Source organism: Parus major, chromosome 3, assembly GCF_001522545.3.
Source record: "Parus major isolate Abel chromosome 3, Parus_major1.1, whole genome shotgun sequence".
Lineage (NCBI taxonomy): Eukaryota > Metazoa > Chordata > Aves > Passeriformes > Paridae > Parus > Parus major.
This window is the reverse complement of record NC_031770.1, coordinates 39571393-39590201: the sequence shown is the minus strand read 5'-3', so window position 1 is coordinate 39590201 and position 18809 is coordinate 39571393. Positions and strand designations below refer to the sequence as shown.

General features: G+C 41.0%; 1 pseudogene; it reads right to left on the bottom strand.

Moving 5' to 3' along the window:
• LOC107201342 overlaps nucleotides 1-14797 on the bottom strand; it is a 32694-nt pseudogene extending 17897 nt beyond the window's left edge.
• Nucleotides 14798-18809: the final 4012 nt, after the last annotated feature.

Genomic DNA, 18809 nt, shown 5'->3' with positions numbered 1-18809 from the left:
ACAACCTAATTTTTTTCTAATACAAAATAAAGGCATGTACATTTAAAACACAAGCCAAAGCAGTATCTTATTAAAATGAAAATCTTCACCATAATATATAACCATAATATATAACCATCCTATAGAAGTGGCATGAATAATTTGCCATATGTGGCAAATGGAAAGATTCCAGTGGAAACATAGGATGTTTGTTAGGAAGGATATTAATTGACAAGAACTGCATATTTATTCTACAGAAGGGAGCTTGCTTGCACTTCTTCTGATTTCACATGCTCTTCAGTGACTCTAGGTGTTCCTTTGAACTTGCTCTGGGCAACTTTTTCTTTCTGCAGTGAGCTTGATCTCTATTGTATTCCAAAGGGTGAGTCAGCTCCTGGCTCCTGACAGTCCCGAGCTGGTCTATTCATGTTCTGTTCACAAGATAAACAAAGAGCATGAAATGGGCATATGAGACTGTAATAAAGGATTGTCTTCAAATGTACCTTCTCTGGGCATGACCTTTGGAGGGCTTGGGCACATCCCTCATATGCTGACACTGCCGGGAGTGGCAGCCAGTTATCAGCACTTGTCAAAATTAAGGTACTTCCTCCCTGGCAATGCTTATGCATGCATCCAGCTGCAAAATTTGTTCTATTTAGCAGCTGGAAAGAATTCTAATTGAAATTTTTGACAATGTAATGACTGTGAATTTAGAGGCTTTTAAACACTCTTTGTATCCATATAGCTAAATTAAGGCAAACCTGCAGAGGGCACAGCTTGTTCCCTGTCAGTGTACCTGTGAAGCCCTGCAATCATGCAAAGCTGGGGACTGGGCTGTATTTTCATCAGTCATTACTACAAATCAGATTAGCCATGGACCTGGACGAAATGGGAAAAAGTATTTACTTTCCACAGATAAATACGCTCCAAGAGTTAAATGTGGGTGTTCAGAAGAGATTTCGCCTTTGAACTCAATGGCTCAAGACATGACTGATCAGGAAATGCACTTAATGCTCAGAAGCAGGGGAAGAGAACAGATCATAACATATCCTCAAACAGAGCTTATTTATATGACTGTGATCTAACTTCTTAGTTAATTTTTAATCTGACATGAAATTATTATCTTCCTACTAACAAATAAAAAGTGAGCTTCCAGCTCCCTTCATGACCTGCAGCCACCATTTGTCCTTCACTGTTATTCAAAAAGAAACATGAACTACAGGAGGCAGCTGTGACCTCATGTTTCCTTTAATGGAGTTTAGCACCTCAGGAGCAAAATGTGAAAGCTCTCACAGACACTAAGAGAAAAACAAACTCCCTATGTCCTGCTGCTCTTTGTAATTAATTACCGAACGTTGTTGTTGTTTTCTATTCTAAATAAGCTTGAGTAATATTCTGGTTAAAAGCAAGATGTCAATATAAGTATTAGCTCTTCTCAAAATAATCAAATTGAATGAGTAAATAGAGCCCCTGTGTGGTTATGTCCAGCCTACCACTCCTCCATATCCAGAGCAGTTACTCTGAAATACAATGCGCTATAACAAAAGCAAGATGCAAGATCTTTCACAACATTTTCCAGCACAGACTGAACATAACTGTGTTAACCCAAGGCTGGAAAACAGGTCCTGCCCTGAAGAAATGCAATAACCAAGATACCAGGAGCACTTGTGACACTTCTTGGGTGTCACTGACAGTTATCCAGCTATCAATTAAAAATAGGTGCTAGGTGCAGAACACAGATAGAAAATACATTAGAGAAGGCAAAGCAATTTGCACAAACTGAGTCTTGCTTGTGTGCCAGGCACACCTCTGCATGAAGTAAATTGAGGCAGGGCTGCCTGTGAGGCAAGAACATACATGAAGCAAAAGGCTTTTTTCCAAGAAAATGCTTTTCAGTGAGATGCAGGGAAAAAATAAACCAGCCACCAACACGCTGGCTGCTGCCATTGGTCCAGAAAGCGTGCAGATTCTGTACTATGAGGAAATAGCGCATTAAAAATGGCAAACAAGCTGCCCTTGTTGGAGGAACAAGCAAATAGCCATCACAGAATCCTCTGGCTGACCCCAAGTGTCAGCAGAACACCTCAGTGCTGCAAGGGTGGAGCCACAGGCTGGTGCCTTGAGCACTGTCCAGGCTCTCTTAGGCACCAGATACACACAGCACGCAGCATCCCAACTGGGTTTACCCTCTTGTTTATGTTATTCGTGCCTGGAAAGGTCTGAAAACAAAGTGCTTGGAAACAAAGGAATGGACGGATTTGGGCAGGCTCAGGCATGCCGAGCTGCTCTGGAGAGGATTTTCATTGCCTCCAGGGAGCAGAAGTTGTCACACGGCACAAGTGAACTGCTATCAATGGGCAGTCATCTTGTGCTCCTGACAGGGTTACTGATTTAAAAATGCAAAGCAGATTCTTGGATTGCATAAATCAGCACAGGGCCAACACAGCCAGGGAGGATAAACTGCCTTTTGTAATTAGTTTTAGTTCATGAATTAGAAAAAAGGAGTGAAAATATGTACGCATTATACTGGCCAGGCATTTTTAGATAAACATCTGTTTGGAAATGCTAGGGGCTACTATGGCTAATGACATGAATAAGTCCATGCAAGGTCTTTTAAAAATATGCATTATTATGAAAAAGTCAAAGTAATTGCACTGGTAAGGCAGCATGGTCAGCAGGCAGAGAATACAGTGCTGGCAGAATTTGGAACTGCAGTAACTCTGCACCAGTACATCACTCTGCAGTCAAAATTTACAGCAGTAAAAGTAAAAGCAGCACCTAATTTCATTAGTAGATTCATGAACTGCCAAATCCCACAAATATTCATATCTGGAACACCTATCATGGTCAACTACAGATCCAAGAAGGGTCTTTAGTGAAACTTAATTTTTAAGACAGTGAAAGATGTCTGAAAGGAAGCTCTAGGAGAAAATTATACAAACCAATAAATGCAAAATAGCCTTTTGCACTATTCCCATCATCTTTGAAATGAACAAGAATGGACAAGCAGATGTGAAAAATAATTTCTTAACTTGAATAATATATAAAAAAATAAAAATCAATAAATTATGCTAATTTTGCACCAGCTAAGAACTAGATTTGAAATGCAAAGAGAATCTCTCCTGTGTTTATAGTAGATGGCACCTACTAATTTCTAACAGATTTCATCACATTAAAAATTTGTATTTGATTTGATTGTAAGCAAGCTCAATTTTTATTAAAGGCATTTGTATCACCTACAATTAGTCAATTCTGTGAAGGCACTTCCATCACAAACCCCATAGTTCCAAAATTATTCATTGCAGGAATTTTGTGTTAAGAATTTTTTTTTTTTCTATGAAGATATAAATGAAAAAACAAACCCAACTAAAATTTTTACAGCATTTAATAATTACAAATTAAAAAAGCAACTTGCTTGAGTTTTCAATTTCTTAATTTATGTGGTGTCAAACACATCCTCAGTCTGGTCTAAAGATTAATATTCCCGAAATAAGAATGCTGTTGGAATTGATGTATGCTCTACACTTTGTGTTAACCTCAGACATATGTGCTACCTTGATGTGAATGTGAGAAGTTTATCCTTTACTTTATCAGGGGTCTGATCACATTAAAAAAAAATAAATATCCTGAGTTCTTACTGTTTTCACAGTAATCCAAAGGTATTCAGCAAATGATGGGAAGTATTTGGCATTACTTAGCTTTAGACACAAACTGCACCAGTGTTTTGAGAGCTGGCCTCCTGCTTTACATCTAATCTAGATGGCTAAACAAGTGCTTTGGTTCAAAAACAGCACAGATGCCCTTGGAAAGAAGCTAGCTGGTAAACAAGAATTTAGCAGCCTGATTTTCAGGATTCTAGAAGAAATATTTTCCTCATTGCACACACAGACCAGTTTCTTGTGTATACAGATTTACCTGCAAAAATGTGTGGCTTCCTCACGATCTTCTCTCACCACGGTCAGTGAAGGGGTTCTTCTGTGGTATACATCAATCCCTAATCCTCTGCTAAGGGTGTTCTGGGTTTCTTCTGGAAAGAATCTAAGAAAACTATCTCTGATAGTACACAGAACTTTATGAATATTTACGTACCCTGCTATGTTTTTAAACCCACAGACTGTGCAGCAAGCTTTATTGCTGTCGTGGTTTAAAACTAATAATTAAGAAAATTACTTATTTCTTGCTGTGAGATATGGATTAGAATAAGGGCAAAACAGGCATAAAACTTAAAAGGAATAAAGAAAGTTTATTGACAAACAACAAGAATAAGAACACTAGAATAAACTTCTAGAAAAACTTTTTCATCTCTTATCTATTTACTATTTTTTCGTTCACATGACAACAGAGACAAAAACTTTGGAACTTTGGTGGTTAAAACAGTCTCAATTCTTGCTACAGTCTTTTTACTTGTCTTTGTAGAGAAACAGAAGTTTCTTCCTGTTAATTTATGGAGTTTTTCACACGAAAACTATTTTTTGTTATAGTTTTCCATTGCCCTGATATCAGCTGCCTAGAGCTGCTGTTATCAGAGCCCACCCCTCCCATTTTCACATCACTCTGAGATGTTTATGGGTCATGATTCGAGGGATAGCATTTTTAAGGATGAGTATTCAAAGGTAAAAAAAGTCTTCTTCATCTGTTTCTGTGAGCTTCACTAGACAACAGTTTTCTTATTGCCTCTCAAGGCTTCAAATCTCTCAGCACTTCACTATACCATAATTACTCAAGTTTACACTTTGAATACTTTATTCCTCCCTGTATACTTATCATGAATTAAAGGAGTTTTTTCTAGGACTTCATTGTCTATCTCCATAGTTTAACAGAAAGACATTTCAGCTAAATTAAAGCATCTTCTTAATTCTCTACTTTTCTTGAAGTTTCTTTTTTTCTTGTCACTGGTAGTTTATAAAGTCTCTTTTCATGTTGATCATTCTCTTTTTCTCTCCCTGGATAAAAAAGTTAATCCGCAAGTCTCATCTGGGTAATGAAAGAGTTAAAATCTTGCCCAGGCTGTTGTAGGTAGTTCTGTGGCTTCGGCTGGTGCAGGAACTGGAGCCGTCTGTGATGGAGAGTTCCTCATGGCTGCTCTGGAAAGTGTGGTCACCGTCTCTGCTTGCTGCAGGCTCAGAGCCCCTCTCCTTCTTCACTCGGCAGTTTCTGGTGAATTCCATCACGGCAAAACTTGCAGCCAAGCCAGGAACCGGTCCGGCCCGGACAGGGCTCGGGGCAAGCCCCCCGCAGGCCCCATCTCCCAGCTGGGAGATGCAGCAGGCCCAGCCTGGCCCCCGCCCGGCCGCATGGCCGGGCAGAGAGCGAGAGGCCGGACCTCTGCTACCTTTCACCGCCAGGAAACAAAGAGAACTCAGAGAGCTCTGGTTTTACACTTTAAGGTAGGGTTCACAAGTTGATCCCACTTTTCAATGGCCTAAACTGCTGTCAATTCTCAGCAATGGCCCATAATTGGTCAGGAGAAAAGACTCTAGGCAGTTCCTAGTAACTTCAACTTTCTTAAAGGTAAAGTAACTCCATGACAATTGCTTAATCGATTAAAAAGAATTAATGCATTTTGCCTAATGATGCAAGTATTCCATTCCCAGCACAGGTCTTAGTAGCACAATCCAAGCCCTACAAATCAAGTAAGTGAAACAGATTTGGGTGTACATTAGTGTCAGTAGCTGAACTCCTTTTTAGGAATGCCATATGAAGATTCAACTTTAATATGAATGTAACTTTCAAAGAGGCCTCAGGAACCCTTTTTTAACAGCAGTCTGACACGGACTATAGCGTGCTTAGTAGATTGTGACAGAGCAATTGAGAGCCATCAGAAGTGAGTATTTCTGCCCTGGTGATTATTGCAGACAGGAAAACTTATTCTGACTGATCTTACATAAAGAAAAGGCAAATGGGTTTAGGATGAGAAGTCAGTGTGTGGGAAGTCCTTCAGTGGAAACTAAGAAAAATCAAGACCCTATTTAATATAAAGGACTAAAGCCTGCTGAAGCAGGATACCATTTCATTTCCAGAAGTAAGATCACTGGGCCCAAAGTGAGAAACATTGACCAAAAAGCTGGGATCACATTAAGGAAAAACTGAGTGAAGATGTTCTTAGGAAATTATAGCATTGTCACTGATCTGAGGCTTTCTGTGGCTTAGGAGAAAAATATGCAAATTTAAGAGATAATTTACCCATTTTTTAAAAAGTCATGTACATTATGTCTGAGGAAGTTAAAAAGAAAATGTGAAAATTTCACTGTCAAGGGGTGAGTCATACCTAAGCTATACAGAATTCTAGCCCTGACTTCATTGAACATTGCACTTATTTCTTGGGATCAAAAGTCTGCGCCTGAAAGTGCACATCAAACAACAAACTTAGGAAGAATGACTAGGGATGATGGAGAAGTAAGGAAAACAAGAGGCTTGCAGATATATCTCTTCATTCTTCTCTGTTTTTTCCAGTTTAGGTCTGAGAAATACTGAAAAAGGTGGGCATGTAGCTAGGGAGCACAGGAAGAATGAGTCAAAAATCCAAGACAAAATTTTTCCCCGATGAAAAATAAACACAAACCAACACTTGTGTAGTTCTACCTAACATGTCTCCAGACAGTTTTTTTCTGTAGTTTCTCCACTTCAGGGGTTTCTTTAATTTTGAAAGCAGGAATCTCATGAGCCACTCTTGAAGATGGCAGATGTGGGCTTTTAACTTAGCTGGCCCTATTCCCATTCTTTGACTCAGGCTCATGCTCCTTTTCAATCTTGTGAGATGAAATAGGGACTGCCGAAAAGAAGAGCTCCCTTGCTCCCTTTTAGACCAACAGCTCCAGAACTAGAATCACTGCCGCTTGTGCTGCAGGAGACATCTTGTTGACTTGAAATTGCTTGAATATCTTGTTTTCTTGGTGGTGATCTGCTGTATTTCCTAACAAAGGGTTTTTTTCTGTTCCACTGGGTTTATCACTAGCATAATTACCATCAGAAAGATCCAAATGTTTACCAGTGTGATCTACATGAGTCATCTGCTGGGAGGGATACTGAGTATGTTGAGATTTGGGGTCATCATCCCTTTTTGGGAGTAAGCAGCTTGACTCACAGGAGAAAGATGTAACTTGTCAGGTCGAGGCAACTGTTCCCTTCCTTTGCCACTCTAACCACAAGGCTGAGGATGAGCTTCCCTTCTCCACAACCTCAGGTGAACTACATGTAATTTTTATTATCTTGTCATTGACCATCTTAAACTCAGCATGGATTTGCCTTTTGCTTTCCAAGTTCTGGCTCCCCACAACAACTTCCTGTGGGCAGACCTGAAGCCACTTCTGACCCTGTGTGAATGCAGGACCTGCGCTCCACTCTGCCTCCTTGATGTGGTCTGCATCTACATCCTGGAGTGGATAATGCCTTTGTAGGACTTCCAAGGGCGTTTTTGCTCTCTCTGAGATGACCTTTCAGAGGCTGATCCACTCTACCTAGGTCCTTTTGCAGAGTACCCTCGACAGCTCTTCCAGCAGTTTTGCCTGCTTTTCCTAGAGGATTCATGTGATGAGTCTTCATTTCCTCACCTACTTGTATGTTTGTGTCTGTCACTGTTTTGGGACATATTTGCAGGATTTCAGGCCATCTTCTCTGTGGTGAGTCACCAAGATTTTCCTTTGAGTCTTCATCTCCCCCAATCACTTATTTTTCTTCTGCACTTTGCTCAACTACTTTTATTTCACAGTCTTAACCTTTATCTCCCTGTCATCTAAAACACAGTTTGCCTTTTTTTCATGTGTATCCATCTGCATGCTGCTACTGACCTGAGGATTTAGCTGAGACCATCCCCTGGCTGCAGTATGCCTCTGTTCATTTGGCCAGACTGGGAAAAATGACCCCAGCAATTCAAACCAGCTCTTCTGGAATGCTTGCTGTGTTTTTTTGAAAGTTTTAAAGGCTTCTGTTTAATTTTTCTGAGCCTTGTGATGCCCTCTCTTTGTTTCAGAAAAACCTTTTGAGGTGTTATTTTTGGCTTGCTCTGGAAGAAAATAAAAATTAAATCCTGACAAACACAGATAGAATCACTCTACAGAAAGGAAGATGTTTACAATAACTGAAAAAACTGAGACACCAGAAGACTAAAAGTCCCTGGGTATGGGTCACTGAGTACATGAGAAACAGCCCTGACATTAAAAGGAAGATGAGAAGAGCACCTTTTTAGAAGCAGCCGCTGTGTGATGCCTCCATTCACTCATTCATTAGTAGAGTCAAAGGGTTAAGATGGTGCTAAATGTCTGTATGATAGACGATGAGAAAAGTTTTGTTCTTCTTTGTTTTCAGGGGAAGTTCCAGTAATTTTTACCATGTGACACAGAAATACATAGCTGCATCAGTTTGATATATTATTTTGCCAGGAAGACATAGAGAACATTTCTGAGTCATGAAACTTGCATATTCCAAGTCACCAAGCTGAACCAAATGCTGAGTCTGACACCTAGAGGTGTCAGGCATAAGCTCATCTCAAACTGTACCCACAGCAAAAAGCAGAACACTCTCACTGTACTTGACCTTTGTACAAATCCTGTATTTGGAAATGCCCCCATTCTCACAGAAGTGGCACATGAGAGACCAGTTATTATGGAGCAGAGTCAACCCTGGTGTCAAATTTAACTAAGTTTCTTGAGACCCTGGCACAAACCATGACCCAAAAAATAGGTGGAAACAGAGGAATGCAGCAGGAAATCATGGGAGAATGGATTGTGACTGAGTAATACAGCTCTTTTCTTTTTAACTTTGAGGAAAAATATTCCAGTATCACATGAAAGAACAGTGGAAAAATGTGCCACCATGTAATGAGCCAAAACAGAATCCACATAATATCCCTATCTGTGAGAATTTGTCAAAAAACAAAATGAATGCACCAATGGCAACAGTACCTGTTGATTCTTCTGCTGTTTTTCTGTGAGATGATTGTCTGCTTTAAGTTGCTCTTCAACAAAATTTTCGGAAGTCTTCTGTCTATTACCACTTGCTGGTGGGATTTGCCTAGGCAAGGGACAAGAAGGTACTTATTTGTAACTTTCTCTAGTTAGTTTTATTTTGATAATTTGTATGAAGGTGACATGGAGTCAAGAACTGTAAACAGTCTCTGCAATTCCTTAAAATGTGAAGCTTAGTAAAATCTCCCTATTGTGTGAATCCAATTCTCACTTTAAAACTTCCTGTCTAGATTAAGCATTAATGATACTTTCAACAAACAACATTTTTTGGCTGGTATCAGTCTGTCCTTAGAAATAGGTAAAAAGTAGTCAAAAGGAAAAAAAAATGCAGTCATTTTCTCCAGACAAAAGTTGATGACAATCAGAAAGAACTCACTATCTCTCTGATAGAGTGGTTTGAATAAGATTGTAAAGAGTGATAAAATAGAAAAAAAATAATGTCTATAATCTTGTAGAGGGCCAAATTGAAACCTGTCTCAAAATAAAGCATAGTACAGCATACATGAACCTATTTCAAAGGAAATGTGCTTGAGCCTTAATTTAGTCACTTATTAACAATTTCTACTAAATATTAAAAAATTCTAGGGTTAATAGAAGTGCTGGTTGTGCAGCACATCACTGTCTACACCCCATCTCTACCCAGCACCACTGTACCATGGGTAACCTTTTGATTTGTCAGTCTGTCTCTGTTATCACATCATGAGCTAATAGTATTAGATTTGTAGGGAAAACTCTTATTAAAGAGGAATCAACATTAGACAATACTCATTTCAGTGAAGCTTGCTTCTAACCAAATGTAGCCTGGTGCCACAGTGAAAATGTCATTAAGAGCTGGAGAACATTCTGTGCTTTAATCTCATCCAGCTCATGATAACACCACAATGTGAACCAAAGCATAACAAGTAGGGGTGACTGGGAGACAGACTTCAGAAGCTCACTGCTGATCCAAAAATGCGTACATGGACAGGGCCACTTGCCCAGACATGCATATGGTCCTGCCACATCTTCCCAGCCTTCTGCTCTGGAGGTTCCTGTCTTCCTTCTTTGTCCAACTCCCAGATGGTTAGCACATGAAAATTCTCACGACATTTGCTCTCAGTCTGTGCTTTCCTAGGAGTTTGCTGCTTCTTTTTTTATACTTGATGGAAGGCTCAGCATGCCAAACACCTGCTGCTTCTATCTGCATCAGCTGAGGACAGATAACAACTCTGAGCATTTTTTCCATCACCAGTGCCAGCTCACCCATTCCTGCCCATTGTGAGCACCCCCACAGCGTCCTTTTGCAATGTAGTGATGAACCAAATCAGAAAAGTGATCCAAGTCAAATGTTACATTTCTCTCCAGATAATTTGAACAAGGGTTACTTCACCTCCCTGTTCAATATATAGGCATATAAAAATTTGCCTTGGCACAGCTGAAGAGGCAGATCAAAGACATGGATGAATGAGTTGCCATCATAAACTGATAGCCATGGCAGAAGTGATGGCATATCAGTAGATTTTGCCTCTCCCTGCCAACTTTTGCCTTACTTCTATGCTTTGAAGACCACAGTTACAAAACCAGTTCATGTATATGGGCTAGACCAGCATCCCATTATACAGAAGTAGATCAGCTGCCAGGCCATAGACCTGCCCAATTTTTGCACATGAACACCTGCCACTCTCAAGCAAAGGGAAGAGCCATTGTGTTGCACATGCAACACAAAGGGTATGGTATACCACCAAGGAAAACCTGTTTTCAGCTTCACTGACTGACTAATATAATTTCTCACCTGGCTTCTATATGTCCAGCCTTCATCTTCCCCTCTATGTCAAAGTGAGATAATCAAATCTCCTTCTGTTGTTCTCTTTGTTCTTCTTTAGCAGCAGAAAAAGTTTCAGAGAAACTCCTTTTTTTGAATTGACTGTTCTCTAAGCAGCAGGAAAAAGGGCAATGTAAACAAAGCCTTTACAGAATGAGTAAGTGAAAAATAAAACATCCTAAAATTACTAGAAATGTTTGTATTTTCAACAACATACACAGGTTTTGATTTTTGAAAACATTTACAGAATAAAATTGAATTAAGTAGGTGGAAGGATGCAACCTGTGGGAAAAAAGAGGCATCTGGTTTTCAAATCTTGTGATGGGGTCATGAAAAGGATTCCCTGCCTGTAGAGATTTGTAGTGCTTGCTTAATATGTTCACTATAGAACATGGCAGTGAAGGCACTGCTAGACAGTACTGAAAACTTGTGTGCCTATGTGACTAGAAATCCAGTTCATTAAACGGTTTAATAAGCAGTATTTGTGCACATGAGAGTTTCTAACCAGGTGTTTTCTATTCAGTTTCACAAAATTGCAAATCTCTGCATCTTCCTATTGAAGCTTACTGGCTATGCTCATCACAAGAAGGCAGCTTCAATTAATTTTGCTTCTGGGTGTCAACTAGTGGTAAGTTGCCTTCTTAGGTCAAGTTAGGGCTGACAACTGGTGCAAAAAGCCTTTACTTGCTCATTCATACCACACACTGTTGCTGTAGCAGGAACTATATAACTCACTTCATCCTGTAAATATAGCCAGTGCTATTGAAGTCCTCTGCAACACACTGGAAGGATTTCCTGGTCCAACAACAGGAAAAAAAAGTTTTTATTAATCCCTCAGTCTTTCCCAGCTACACACCAAATATCCCCAAATATCTCCAGTCCCATAGCAGACAAGCAGTGCTGTTTCTGCAACCTTCTCACCTGCCCTGCAGCAGAATATGGCTGAGGAGGCAGAGGTGACACAGTAGGTTGACAGCAGCAAGAGATGCAGAACCCACGTGTCCCTTCTCACAGGTCTCACATGTGGGGCTATGTCACCTCCAGAATGCTTTAATAGGAGAGGTGTTCATGCTCTTTAATTTTCAACTAGTTCTTCTCAGTGCAAGGCAAGAGCAATGTGTCCAAGCAGCCATGTAATTCACCTTTCTTCTCTTTTCTGTTCTCTTTTTGAGCATCTTGTCTGGAAAAGCTTTTTGTGGGGCTCTCTGTAGACTGAAGCAATGGCTCAGAGCTTATCCCTTTAAATAAGAACTTGAAACGTTAAGCAAACTGTTGATATGCTCATGTTTGTGTTTCCAGCAGTAAAAACCCAGACTCATCACAACAGCCAGAGAAGGGCCAGCTCCCCAGACTCAAGTGAAGATTCAGCTGAAGCATATTTCAAAGACAATGCACCGACCAGATCCAGCTGGAAGTTACCCTGATATTGTAAGGCCTCTGCACTTTCAAGCCTTAGTTTTACACACGAGGCAAGTTGAAGTTGGCATTGCTTTCAATGGAAAGCAGTTATACCTCCCCCTGTCCTAGCATTCTCTTGCTGTCAGATTCCTGCTGTCTGGTCTTATTCAACCTGTTTATCAACAACCTGGATGAAGGGATAGGAAGCACCCTGAGCAGTTTGCTGATGACCCAAATCTGGAGGGACTGGCTGATCCAGCTGAAGGCTGTGCTGCCAGTCAGTGGGATCTTGATCAGCTGGAGAGTTGGACAGAGAAAAACCCAATGAGGTTCAACAAGGACAGGTGCAGGGTCTGCAGCTGGGGAGGAATGACCCCAAGTACCAGCACAGATTGGGGACTGATCTCCTAGAGAGCAGCTCTGCTGAGGAGGACCTGGGATGACAGGTGAATGGCAAGTCATTGGTGGATGACCATGAGCCAGAAGTACCCTTGTGGCCAGGAGGGCAGTGAGATCCTGGGGTGCATTGGGAACAGTGTGGTCAGCAGGTTGAAGGAGGAGATCTTTACCCTCTACTCATCCCTAGTGAGGCCACATCTGGGGTATTGTGCTCAATTCTGGTCTCCACAGTTTAAGAAAAACAAGGATTAACTGGTAAGGGTCCTTACCAGTTAGGTAAGGTCACAAAGGTGATGAGGGGTCTGAAGCATCTCTCTCATGAGGAGAGACTGCAGGAGCTGGGCCTGTTCAGTTGGGAGAAGACTGAGAGGGAATCTCATCCATAAATACAAGTAACTCATAGGTGGGTGCTGAGAGGATTGTACTACACTCTTTTCTGGGGTGCCCAGAGTCAGGATAGGGAGTAATGGACATAAACACGAGTTCCACCTTAACATTTCTATACACTAAGCATGGTAGGCCACTGGAACAGGCTGCCAAGGGAGGTTGTGGGGTCTCCCTTTCTGGAGACATTCAAAACCCACCTGGATGAGCTCCTGTGTCACCTGCCTAAAATGACCCTGTCATGGCAGGAGGTCCAACCTTAACTGTTCTGTGGTTCTGTCGTTTTCTGATTCAGTGATTCGTCCATCCACAGACTACCTCCCAGTCCTTCTCATCTGTACTGGCAGAAGTATTTCTGAAGCTCTACTGTATGCTTCACTGGGCAATGGATCCAAGTTTGAGGAAGTTCAGGACCTCTGACTAACGAACTAATATGATTGTGCAGAAGCTATTTATTGTTTATATTACACACTGATTTATACATTCTAAAACTACTGTTCACACAATCACACATCTTTTCATTGGTGCCCCTATCCTGTCCACATGCTCTGCACACACCCCTTGGGGCACAGGACTGGTTACAGGCCAATTCTGGCCAACAGAGCCCTCTGTTATCTGGCTCCTGTGGTCCCGTTTTCTTGTTTTTCAGCCTCTTCTTTCGTATTTTTAGAACAGCTTATGTTTCAGCAACCTTGAGAAATTCCAGAGGGTCTGATAAGACAATCTGCAGACAGTTTGGCTGGTGGACATTGTGGGCCAAGCTGTTCAGATGCATTGCTACACAAGTTCAATGTAAAGCAGTGAGAAAATAGTAGTTCCAGGGACAAGGAGACCAAACTCTTTCAGTGAGAGCACCTGTCCTGAGCTAGCGTGAAGAATATGAAATAAAAAATTCAATTGTAATATGGGAGTGGCTCACAGTATCAGAGTCAGGTCTCACTATAGAAGTTCAAAGGAATCCAGGATGCATGTCTGGATTACATTTATATTCTCTTCCCTTTTAAGCTGTTTATTCCCACTTCTTTTTGTTCCTCTTCCCTCCATTTTGAAATCAACTTTTGATTTCTTGCAAATCACTCTTTTGTTCTTTCTTACCCTTTGGTGTTTTCCCACAGAAGACAAGGCTGGCAAAGTGTAGCCAAGAGAAGATGCCAAGTAGCAGCTTACATTGTTTTAACTCTCAGTGATGCAACTGTATATCAGTGTGAGAAAAACCAAGATTGCTGGCAGAGAGCAGGCCTTCTTAGCTATAGAAACATGTTCTCACACCTTTGGAAGCTATAGCCAAATCCTACTTGTGCTTTTCCCTCTAAATACAACATATTCCCCACTTCATATAACTTAGCTTTCCCAGCTAATGACCTCCATTTTTATCTATGAGGTGCAACTTCTCTCAGTATGAGAGGCAGGATGACTGATTTGAGAAGTAAAAAAAAAAAATCAAGTTTACAATACTTTAAAAGCTTTTATTACAAGCCACCATAAAAACAAAGCACCTTCCTCTGACCTGCAATAAAATCAGTTGGAATCACTAGTAAAGGCGAAAATTCACAGGAGTTGCACAATAGACTTAGGCTCAGATTTCCTTTCCAATGCTTTTTGCCCACCTGAATCTGAAAGCTGCACATGTTCTCCTGAGATTTCTGAACTGCCCTCATTTGGCATGAACTCCAGGGATCTGCTTTGCCAAGCAGAGCACACTGCCAAGGGAGACGTCTGTGAGAATTCCAGGCTCTCACTTGGAAACAGTTTTCTGATGGGAACTGGACAGGAATGAACGTAACTGGAAAGCATGGAAGGGGTGGCACCGTGGCTGCTAGGTGAGAGGGAATCCCAGGAGAAACAGAAAAGCCTAAAAATAATCACCAGAGAAGAAAAACTGGAGAAGTTTAAGTATTCTTGCATTGAGCTAGAAATGTCTTGCTCAGCTGTTGTGACATGAAAACAGTGCTTTCATGTCTCCTGGTGATTTGCATGTTCAGAATGAAATAATCTAAATCTACTTTTGTTATTTTATTTAAATTGTAAAACCTGCTTGCTGCAATCACCAAATTTTTGTAACAAGAATTATTATATGATACAGGGATGTTGAACTAAAGAGAACTTACAAAGTATTCCTGAGCATGCAAAAAACTCCAAATTCCCATAGGATTCCTCCAGTCCACTAACAGGTAAAAGTTATGTATCTCAAAACATTTCTGAGTCATACATTAATGCTAAAGTGGGGAAGGTTTTCCTTTTAGCTCTGGCTGACTGGTTACACATTCCATTAGAAGACTTACCGATGGAAAAAAACATAAGCAGTTCTACATAGGGACCAAAGTCCAGGTTCACTACTTCCAGGGAAAAAACCCTTTATAAATTAAGCTTTCTTTTTATTTTCTTTGTTTATACCAAGAATCCTCTCTGTCCTGTGACCTAACTTCAAAAAGTAGAAAGCAAATGTCTGAGTCTGAAAATGCCTCACCCCTGAGTTAAGGCATTTTGTGGAAGAAGGCTGTCCTGTGGATTTGAAACCTGTCTGGCACAGACTCAGGAAGATCCCCAACTCACTATTCTTGAATGCTGTGTTACTCCTTTAAATGTATGGCAATATTAAAGCAACTACCTTTGCCATCATTAAATAAATCATAGCCCTACTAGTTCTTCATATTTTATGTCTTTAAAGCATAATGGGACCAAATTAATGCAGTGTCCTTTGCTATCCTGAACCTACACTGCCTCCAGTAAGAAAGGAGGACTTTGAGTGTAGGTTTTTCTTCCTTTTAATTCAAGTCCCCATTTTGTCTGTGGTCTTATGTGTTAGCTAAATGTAGCTGGATATGTAAATACACCCAAAGAGTATAAATATATTTATAATCCTATAAATATATTTCTTATTGTATGAACTTTGTCCTCAGTTCATAGTACTAACTGTACTTGCTTTCTTCAGAAATGGGTTAAAGGATCCACAGCACTGGGGCAGGGGGAAGAGAAATTTGTATGATGAAGTATAGCAGACTTAAGACACTGTCCTTCTCATGCTTCAGCCCTTCCTGAGAACCCAAAAAAGTGGCACAGCCCCAGAACAGCTCTGCTCCCAATGAACTCCCAATGAACAACAAACACCTTGCTAATTGTGCCATTTGGGCAGAGATTAATGAGTGACATCATTACTCTGTGGAGGTTCTACTTTGATTAGAGAACTTGGAAGCCACAGACTGTGTACTTGTCCCACCTGGTCACCCCAGACAGCTCAATGGCTTTTGCCTGCCATTTCAACCAGCCCTTTCTCTAAGGCAAAAAGAAAAGAATGATGAAGGTTTCATCTACTCAGCCATAGTCTCCATCCTCTTTCTCACACTGTCTCCCTAGTTTACAGCAGTGGCTCTTGACAGCTAATTCACAGTGGCATAGATTCATCAGGAAATCTGGTACAATATCAGCCAGGCCTATCTGTAACACTGCTGCTGTGGCTTAGCTTCTGGCTGTGGAGTCAATGGTTGAAATCCAGCATATTCCACCCCAAAAACCCTGATTATCACACACTATCAAGTTTGAAAACAAGACCTTCAAACAGCTCTGATACTGTGTTCTTTCTCAAGTTTCTTGTTCCCTTCAGTCTCATATTTCTTTTCACTGCCAGCTTCATCAGGAAGCTCAGAAAAGGCCCCACAATGCAAGCAGACAACCCAAGCTGCAGAAAACCTGGGTTTTGGTGGTCTCTGCTGGGGTGGTGGTTGGCCCTTGCTTCCCACCTGGTGCATCTACCCCAGCATTCACCTCCTGCCTGGATAGGCGCCCCACAGCTCCGACAGCCCAGCAGCTTTTCCAGCTGCTGTCAACATGTTCAGTGGCAGCAGTGCTGCACCCCAGTGGTAAAATGTTCTTCCTGCCCATTGTTTATCCAGCCCAACCTTTGGTCACAGAAGGTGGCAACCTTCCCACAGAAGGTTCTCTGAAGGCTGAGAGGGAATGAAGCAAAGTCCCTTTTATTTTGTTAGCTAACAACCAGTATTATACTCATTAGCGAGGTAAATGAAGCTTGCTAAACTTTAATTTTCTTATATTAAAGCAATAATGTAAGGCCATATTTCCCTAAAATAGTGCCAGCTCCAAGAGTTTCCAGGACAGGGAGCAAGGGGATGGCCACAAACTCTCAATTTTCATTGTTATCTTTAACTGTGCCTAAAGTTATGCCTATTGCCTTGAGTGAACCTTTGCAAGCAGATGTTCTTCATATGACAACTGAAATAAATAGAATTTTGATTATAAATTATTCCATCCAAACTGGTCAAACTAGATGTGCTATGAAGTATTTTTGTATGTGCATGGGGAAACAAAAAAAGACATGGCTGTCCGAGAAGACTTAGTCACACACTTTATGATTAGAACACGGGGAAAAACTTTGAAAAAAATGTAGGTTTTAAATTCTAAAAAGTTGTTTGTAAGACCTCGTTAAGCTACACTGAATTCTAGCATGAAAGGTGCCATCATTTAGTTCTCCTGTCTTCTGAGGTCTTAACATAAAGAGATACTTGCATAGATCTCAACTGGACCAAGAAACTTGACACTAGATGGAAAAATATTAATGGCAGATCAATGTATAGATGGAGACAGGGGATGCCTTAGGCAGCTTAGGGCCTTAGCTCATGGGTTAGGTGAAGCTGCCTCCCCAGCAGGTTACCTGAGAAGCAGCATCAATCCAAGGATCACTAGGACTTCCTATGCAATTATGGATGCTCCCTGTCTAATGTTATGCACAAGCAGCCCTGCTAAAGTCAGGCCAATACACTCAAAAGTCTAAATTATTTCCTTAAATTCCTCTTGCACCTTGGGATCACTGAGGAGAATGTGCTGCCACTGTGGACAGGGTGAGAAGGGGTGGGGGCTCCTCTCTTTCTGCTTGCAGAGCAGATGGTGTTTTCCATCAATGCCGCTAATCAAATGAAACTGAGGGCTTGCATCATGCTGTTAGAAACAGGCTGCTCTGTTAAAGGTAAGAATCTATTGCAGCACAGCCTATTGACTTTCCTCCTTTTATCCATGCAAAGCTGGAACTTTCACACATAGATAAAGAAGAGAAAGGATATTTCAGCTTCTCTGTAATTTTTACCACTATACTATAATTTTCTGTGCTACTGTTCAGGACTACTTCAATAGAAGTCTCTACAGGAGGTCTGTTATTAAATATAAATGTTCTCCTGAAATTTTAGTACACAGAAGAGGAAAGAAGTGTTTTCAGGAGTTTACAGTTTATATTTTAGTCCAACTGCCAGAGAAGGAACTCCCAGCCACTGAAAACAACCATCAAACTTTCTTTTTCTTTGAAGAATTGCTTCATTTCATTGCTGGAGTACAAGCAGCAGCAGGTGCAGGTGCCAGAGTGTCAGGAGAGATTCCTTGAGTACCTGGGTTGTAAAGTGTGATGATTTTCTGCTGTTCAGCCACCAGCCTTTGCAGCTTCTCCATCTTCTGCTTCATCAGCTGGTCCTGCTGCCCTGGAGCCTGAAAGTATCGAGAAGATATAGTATCAAACTACACTTCTGCATCAATTTTAACCAGAAAGAATAGTAGTTTCTGAGCTTTGGGGGTGCCAGTCTCTTAAAGTGTGTATTACTTTTAATAAAGATTGTTGACACTTTATCTTTAAAGCTTTTTTTGCCATGTTAGAACTGAAAGCGTATGTGGCACTGTGCAGGCAGTATGTGCCTTGCCAGGTTTGGCTACTCAGCCTCACATCAGCCAGCATTTCCTTCTGGTCTCTGTGCTGGGATTTCCTGTCCCTGTGCTGGGATTTCCTTCCCACAGACCCTAAAGCACAGAAGGGAGAGAAGGGTTCACCTGTGTTTCACACCAGGAAGGTGCTAGAACAGCATCAGAGGAGATGATACCATCACATCAAG